This window comes from Leptonychotes weddellii, chromosome 16 (assembly GCF_054177405.1).
Source record: "Leptonychotes weddellii isolate Sample4059 chromosome 16, ASM5417740v2, whole genome shotgun sequence".
NCBI lineage: Eukaryota > Metazoa > Chordata > Mammalia > Carnivora > Phocidae > Leptonychotes > Leptonychotes weddellii.
Genome location: NC_138384.1, coordinates 50,041,414 through 50,050,002, shown reverse-complemented (window position 1 = coordinate 50,050,002; position 8,589 = coordinate 50,041,414). Strand labels below are relative to the sequence as shown.

At 42.5% G+C, this 8,589-nt stretch overlaps 1 protein-coding gene across 1 annotated transcript in view; it reads right to left on the bottom strand.

The window, feature by feature from the left end:
* ZNF274 (zinc finger protein 274) overlaps positions 1-8,589 on the bottom strand; it is a 365,529-nt gene that overhangs the window by 249,890 nt on the left and 107,050 nt on the right. The window lies entirely within an intron of this gene.

Below are 8,589 nucleotides of genomic sequence, written 5' to 3'. Positions count from 1 at the left end.
TTCAGTTTTGGTAGTTTATATGTCTCTAGGAATGCATCCATTTCTTTGAGATTGCCTAATTTTTTGGCATATAGTTGCTAATAGTATGTTTTTATAATTGCTTGTATTTTGTCGGTGTTGGTTGTGATCTCTCCTCTTTCATTCATGATTTTATTTATTTGGGTCCTTTCTCTTTTCTTTTTGATAAGTCTGGCCAGGGTTTATCAATCTTATTAATTTGTTTAAGGAACCAGCTCCTACTTTCGTTGATCTGTTCTACTGTTCTTTTGGTTTCTATTTCATCGATTGCTGCTCTAACCTTTATTCTCTTCTGCTGGGTTTAGGCTTTATTTGCTGTTCTTTCTCTAGCTCCTTTAGGTGTAAGATTAGGTTGTGTATTTGAGACCTTTCTTGTTTCTTGAGAAAGGCTTGTATTGCTATATACTTCCCTCTTAGGACTGCCTTTGCTGCATCCCAAAGGTTTTGAACAGTTGTGTTTTCATTTTCATTTGTTTCCATGAATTTTTTAAGTTCTTTTTTAATTTCCTGGTTGACCCATTCATTCTTTAGTAGGATGCTCTTTAGCCTCCATGTATTTGAGTTCTTTCCAACTTTCCTCTTGTGATTGAGTTCAAATTTCAAAACACTGTAGTCTGAAACTATGCAGGGAATGATCCCAGTCTTTTGGTACCAGTTGAGACGTGATTTGTGACCCAGCATGTGATCTGTTCTGGAGAATGTTCCACGTGCACTCGAGAAGAATGTGTATTCTGTTGCTTTAGGATGGAATGCTGAATATATCTTTGAAGTCCATCCAGTCCAGTGTGTCATTCAAAGCCATTATTTCCTTCTTGATCTGCTGCTTAGATGTTCGGTCCATTGCAATGAGTGGGGTGTTAAAGTTCCCTACTATTATTGTATTATTATCGATATGTTTCTTTGTTTTGGTTATTAATTGTTTCATATAATTGGCTGCTCCCATGTTAGGGACATAAATATTTACAATTGTTAGATCTTCTTGTTTGGATAGACAATAAGTCTGATATAGTGTCCTTTCTCATCTCTTATTAGTCTTTGGTTTAAAATCTAATTTGTCTGATATAAGGATTGCCACCCCACCTTTCTTTTGATGTCCATTAGCTTAATAAATGGTTTTCTACTCCCTCATTTTCAATCTGGAGATGTCTTTGGGTCTAGAATGAGTCTTTTGCAGACAGCATATCGATGGGTCTTGTTTTTTTATCCAATCTGATACCCTGTCTTTTGATTGGGGCATTTAGGCGATTTACATTCAGAGTAACTATTGAAAGATAAAGAGTTTAGTGCCATTTTATTACCTGAATAGTCACTGTTTCTATATATTTTCTCTATTCCTATCTGGTCTTTGTTTCTTTTGGGTTCTCTGTTCGCTTAAAGGATCCCCTTTAATATTTCTTGCAGGGCTGGTTTAGTGACATAAATTCTTTCAGTTTCTCTTTGTCCTGGAAGCTCTTTTTCTCTCCTTCTATTCTGAATGACAGCCTTGCTGGATAAAGTATTCTTGGTTGCCTATTTTTATCATTTAGCACCCTGAATATATCATGCCAGTCCTTTCTGGCCTTCCAGGTTTCTGTGGATGGGTTTGCTGCCTGTCTAATTTTTCTACCCTTGTAAGTTATGGACATCTTGTCCCAAGATGCTTGCAGGAGTTTCTCTTTGTCTCTGAGGATTGCAAGCTTCACTATGTATATGTCGAAGTGTTGACCTATTTTTATTGATTTTGAGGGGTATTCTGTGTGTCTCCTGGACTTTGATGCCTGTTTCCTTCCCCAGATTAGGGAAGGTCTCTGCTATAATTTGCTCCAGTATGCCTTCTGCTCCACCCTTATCTTTCCTCTTCTTCTGGCATCCCAATTATTCTAATATTATTTTGCTTTATGGTATCACTTATCTCTCAAATTCTCCCCTTGTGATTCAGTACTTGTTTATCTCTCTTTTTCTCAGCTTCTTTATTCTCCATCATTTTGTCTTCTATATCACTAATTCACTCTTCTGCCTCATTTATCCTAGCAGTTAGAGCCTCCATTTTTTTTAGATTTTAATTATTTGACAGAGAGAGCGCACAAACAGAAGGTGCAGCAGGCAAAGGGAGGGGGGGAAGCAGGCTCCCATTGAGCAAGGAGCCTGACGTGGGGCTTGATCCCAGGACCCTGGGATCATGACCTGAGCTGAAGGCAGACGCTTAACCGACTGAGCCACCCAGGCACCCCTAGAGCCTGCATTTTTGATTGCCTCTCATTGATAGCCTTTTTTATTTCAACTTGACTAGATTTTAGTTCTTTTATTTCTTCAGAAAGGGATTCTCTATTGTCTTCTATAGTTTTTTTCAAGCCCCTCTAGTATCTTTATAACTTTTTCTGAACTCTAGTTCCGCACCTTACTTATATCCATACTGATTAGGTCCTTGGCAGTCAGTATTGCCTCTTCTCTTTTTTGAGGTAAGTTTTTCTGTCTTGGCGTTCTGTCCAGAGAATAGTTGGACGAGAGAACAGAATACTAAAATGGCAACAACAACCCCTTAGAAATATATACTAAAGAAATCAGAAGAGACCAGAAACCGAAAAAAATAAAAATTGTTAAAAAGTGAGAGAGAATATAATCAGGTGAACAGAATAGAGCAGTACACTGATCCTGTGTGTATTTTGGTCTGTTTGTTAGAAAACTAGATCCCAAAAGTGTAAGGAACGAAAAACAAGTATGTAAAAAAATAAAATTAAATACAGCGAAAGAATAGAATGTAACTTTACAAATGAAAATTAAAGACAAGAAAAAAATATAAACAGGTAAACATACACTGTATCCTGGGTGTATTTTGTTCTGTTTATTAGAAGAAACTACATCCCAAAATTATGAAGAAAGAAAAACTTATATATACAAGAATAAAATTAAATACATTGAAGGAATAGAATGTAACTGTAAAGATGAAAATTAAAAAAGACTTAAAAATGGAGTGCCTGGGTGGCTCAGTTGTTAAGTGTCTACCTTCGGCTCAAGTCATGATCCCAGGGTTCTGGGATCGAGCCCTGTATCGGGCTCTGCTCAGCGGGAAGCCTGCTTCTTCTCCCACTCCCCCTGCTTGTATTCCCTCTCTCGCTGTGTTTCTCTTTGTCAAATAAATAAAATCTTTAAAAAAAAAAAAAGACTTAAAAAAAAGAGAATATAATTAGGTGAAGAGAACAGAGCGATACATTACATTCTATGTGTATTTTGGTGTGTTTGTTATATGAAACTGCATCCCAAAACTGTAAAGAAAGAAATACATATATATACAAAAATATAATTAAATACAATGGAAAAATAGAATGTAACTCTAAAAATGAAAATTAAAAAAGACTTTAAAAAAAGAGTTGATGAAATAAGAAATTAGTTGAAAAGGAAAAAGAAAAAAATTAAAATTGAAAGGCTAAGGAATCATGAGAAAAATACCATGAATTCTATGTACAGTTTTCCCCTAGTGCTGGAGTTTTGCAGTTCTGTGTGATCAGTAAACTTGGTCTTAGTGGGACGTTCTTGTTGATCTTCTGGGGGAGGGGCCTCTTGCGCTGATTCTCAGTTGTCTTTGCCCTGGGAGGAATTTTACCCCTCTTGTCAGGAGGCCCAGCTAAGTAAGGGGCTCTGGATTGCTATATATGGCTTTTGTTCCCTGAAGGCTTTCCCTGCAGCTTAAGCAGATGATAACAAAAATGGCGGCCTCCCAGTCTCCAGGCCCAGAGCCAGAACCTCACGCCCCCCACTCCCTCAGTGCACCCTCAGGGAAATGCAGGCAGTCACTCCTGGCTCCCTGGTCTCTGGCCGTACTCCGTGGCTCACCCAGCCTGTGACGAAGCGTTTGGGACCCTGGGAGTCTCCAAACCCTGTAGACCCCTGCAGTGCGCATGCGGAAGAGGGATCTCGCCAGGGCTCTGACGCTTGCTGAGCCCCTGCTTGGAGAGTGGTTGCCCTACTGTGTGGCAGTTCATGGTTTATGGCAACACTGAGCTGAGTCCCCACTCTTGGGCTCCCTGATTGCAGCCGGATTCCTCGCTCCAATGTCTGGGGACTCTGCAGCACTCAGGCACCTCTGTTCTTTCTGTGACCCCAAGGATCCTGAGACCACACTGTCCCACCTAGTATTCTTCCTTGCTTGCTACCTGAGCACCTTTCAGGCAGGGACATACCTCACTGGAACAGCCTTCTAAAAGTTCTGATTTTGCATTCTGCTGGTGTATCACTTTCCAGTGGCCGACTTCCAGAGGCTCCCTACCCCTGTGGTTTATCTTCTGATATATCACCTTGAATTCACTTCTCCACACCTCCTACCTTTCAGAAAGTGGTTGCTTTTCTATTTGTAGACATGCAGCAATTCTTTTCTTAGGTCTCCCGTTGAGTTCACAGGTATTCAGAATAATTTGATAGCTATCTAGCCAAATTCCTGGGACCAGACAGAACTAAGGTCTCCTACTCCTCCGCCATCTTGGACTCTTTCTCTTTTCCCCGCATTTTTTTAATGGGACAGTGTCACCATCTTATTTTAATGTAAACATTTAATACCAGAGATTAAGTTAATTTTTACCAATTCAGAATTTTTGTGAATATATGAAATTTCCATTTTATCGTATAGTTTATATCACACTACTTCAAAGCATTTCTCTACACGTATTCTTTCTCTCTTCTTAAGATTTTATTTATCTGAGAGAAAGCACGTGCGAGCACAAGCAGAGGGGAGGGGCAGAGGGAGAGAGAGAAGCAGACTGTCCACCGAGCACAGAGCCCCATGAGGGGCTTGATCCCAGGACTCTAGTATCATGACCTGAGCGGAAATCAGACACTTACCCACTGAGCCACCCAGGTGCCCCTACATGTATTCTAAAATAGCCCCTTTGGAATGATTTCCATCACCTGTAACATGTAAATATACAAAGGACCTTGATTCTAAACAAACAACATCTCAAATGAGTAACTTTTAGTTAGAGGATAAGAAAGTCATCAGATGATTGCAGTTGTTAATATCCAAAGGACACTTTGTTGAAATATTTCTTCTGATGCAACAGTTATAAGTTGGAATATTCAAAAAACAAGGGCAGTACAAGAGTACAATAAACTAAACTTCTGCAGTTAAGCCTCCCAAAGCCCTAATCCTTTAACAGAAGCAAAGCAAAGCATCTTTGCTGCAAATTAAATGGGTCTCCAGTATTTCCATCTAGTTGATATTTCAGAGCTAGACACCTAAGACAAAACGAGTACATATACCATCTTGTTTCTGGTTGGTTTAATTATGCCTGAAGAGTTTAATACCCACCCATGCAAGTCCAGTGGTGGAAGGTCACATAGATCACTCTGGTAATTGATAAGAAGAGACTGTAAAAGCACAGACTGGTTGTGCTGGTGCAGCCCTGTGGGACGTTCTCTAACACGAAGAATGAGTAGAACAGTTCTGCTACAAAGACCAGTTCATTAAGGATAGTCTATATAGAAAGACAGAAACATTCTTCTCTCCCACACATTATATGCCATCCTTGTTCTTAAAAAGTAGGTGGTATTAAGAGGATTTAGTGTTGTATAAGTATATATTATGATCTAGTACTGCTCCATTTCCTCATATTTTGATGTCTTCCCAGCTGCCTGTGGTCTCATTAGGAGTCCTATCGGTGATTAGGTGGACTATTACCAACTATTGATTCAGTTTTCAGTGCTTATATCTGACCCTCCTTTTGGAGAGTGGCACACCAGGAACTCTCCTGTATTGCTAGTATAAAGTGTGGTGTGATTCTCCACCCTGTTGTTCCTCTCTGCCAATGTCTATGACCTCAGTGGGGGCAGGCACCTGTGGGCATCTGGATGAAGGTGTGCCTATAACATGCAACTCTCAGGTGAGTCTACTCCTCACTCCACTCAGACTACCAGTGGCCACCAGTGACTACACCTCACTGCATCCTTGGCCAACCCATTTTGTTCCTTTTTATGATTTCTATATCTTTGTTGAACAGCTTATTTTATTGTGTATCTTGTTGAATCGTCTACCTGTGTTTTCTTGTAGCTCACTAAACTTTGTTAAAACAATTATTTTGAATTTTGTCCAATAGGGCGCCTGGGTGGCTCAGTTGGTTAAGCAACTGCCTTCGGCTCAGGTCATGATCCTGGAGTCCCGGGATCGAGTCCCGCATTGGGCTCCCTCCTCGGCGGGGAGTCTGCTTCTCCCTCTGACCCTCCCCCTCTCATGCTCTCTCTCTCTCATTCTTTCTCTCAAATAAATAAATAAAATCTTAAAAAAAAAAAAAAAAAAAGTGGTTTCCTTTAAAAAAAAAAAAGAAAGAAAGAATTTTGTCCGATCGCATATCTCCATTTCCTTGGGTGTGTTTTCTGATAAATTATTGTATTTCTTTAATGGTGTTATGTTTCCTTGATATTTTGTTTCTTACATCCTTGCATTGATGTTTGCACATTTGATGGTGTGGTCACTTCTTCCAGACTTTGTGGTACTTTTGGTCAGGAGAGTCCTTCACCTACAGGTGGGTGCAAGGGTGTCAGCTTCGTGGGGTGTGGCCGTTCTGGATCTGGGGAAGGCCCAGTGATAAACTCTCTGTGCAGCTCTGTCACCTGTCAGCATCAGCGAAGGCATCGGGGAAGAGACAGCAGGATGGTCGAGGCTGTAGTATCCAAAGCAGTGGAGAAGACTGCTGAGGAGCACCTGATGGCTTTTTTTCCATGGAGAGTATTGTGGCAGAGTTGATGTCGGTGCTGAGTCTGACTTTTAGGCACCCTGTGGGTGGTGGCAGTGGCCCTGGTGTCTGATGGGCTGGCACTCATGGAGTAGCCATGGAAGAGGGTCTGGTGTGCGGGCACTTTCAGAGTGACAGCAGCTTTGGCCCTGGGACGCTGATTACACCTCAGTGGTGTTAGTTTGCTTTGTGAGTTGCAGCCACACCCCAAGCAGCCAGGAAGTTTGTGTCTGCGTGTGCATGGACATACAGTGGCTGTGAGGTCCTGGCACCTGGCTAGCCTATCTGGAGAATATTTCCATTTCCTGGAAGACACAGGTGGACCTGATGCAGCGGGGGGTCAAGGTCTGGAATGCTGGCACACATAGGCGCAGATCTGGGGCCCAGGAAATGCACAGGGTTGGGGGGCAGTTGTAGTCCTTGTCCTGGAGCTGCACAACAGCAGCTCCTGAGTGGGGGGAGCAGGACACAGTAGCTTTATATTCACTGAGTCCATGATAGTGATGCATGTTGTTCAACTCGGTGGCAAAAGATGCCAGTGTCTGCTGTGAGGCAGGCAGCTGGAGTCTGCTGAGCAGGGACTGCTGTAGCACCTGCCTTGTGTGAGTGGTAGAGATCAGTCCAGCCCTTATTTCTGCCCCATCCCCACATCTCCGCCAGTAAAGTCTCCAGCTGTCCTTTCTGCATGCTTGCACTCTCCTCTATGCTCCACTGTGTAGTAATTGGCCTTAATTGGATTTTTGAGCCCTCTGCAGCTAATGTCATTTATGGACAGCTCTTGAATTCATTTTTGTTGGGGTGAAGGATGGTATCTCCTATTCTACCATTCTGCTGACATCAGTCACATAGGATGCTTGTCTGGGTGCTTTGTATCCTGAGTAGCTCTGGGACAGTGCTGGCCATCCACTTGGCCTGTTTTCCTCCAATATTTCTTTCCTTGTCTTTCCTTTTCCTTTCCCTTCCTTTCCTTTGCCCTTTCCTTGCCCTTTTCTTTTTCTTCTTTCCTTTCTTTTCTTAAGTAGGATCCATACCCAGTATGGAGTCCAACACAGTGCTTGAACTCATGACCCTGTGATCAAGACCTGATCTGTGATCAAGGGTCAGATGCCCAACTGACGGAGCCACCCAGGCACACTTTTCCTGCATTATTTCTATCCTCTTGGTACCCTGTAGTTGCTCAGGAGGGCTTACAGGGAAGAGTCCTTTGGGTATCATAGTATGGACATGCTCTGGGCATGAACAGGTGAGCTCACAGGGGCCCTGTTTCTCATGAATGGCAGCTGGGAAAGGTGTGATATCAGGCCTGTGTTCAGATCATACTGGGCACCTTTGTTTGTTCAACCAGAGTTCGGTGTGATTGCCGATGGCCACACCCCGTTTCTGTCTTTCCTTCTTCACTGTTGACAATTTGTGGACTTCTGGATTCTACTCCTTTTGTAATTACATGACTTGCAGTGCAGGAGTAATCGGTGCTTCTCAGGCCTCTACATCTCACCCGTTTCTCTCACTGCTCTTTCTGTGTACTTTGGCATCCACACTTGCCCTGTTTGCCGTGAGATGTTGACATATACTTAAACTGACCTTGAACAGCAGCAAATTTCTTGTGAGTGGATTTTCCCACAGCCTTCTACTCAGCCAAGAAACGGGCCAACATGAAGCTGTGGGCAGAGAACAAGTTGTAGAGCTTGCCTCTCTTCCTTCTGGCTAGTGTGCTCTCCACCATACTTTGACCTTAGGGGCCCAGTAATGCACAGTGGCCACTCCTTCAATTGAATTTCATCTCCAGTGTCTGGAAAAGCATGCTATAAACTTGTGCCCAGGGAGGACAGATGATGTATGTGATGGGCTCACCCCCTCGCTATAGTCAACACAC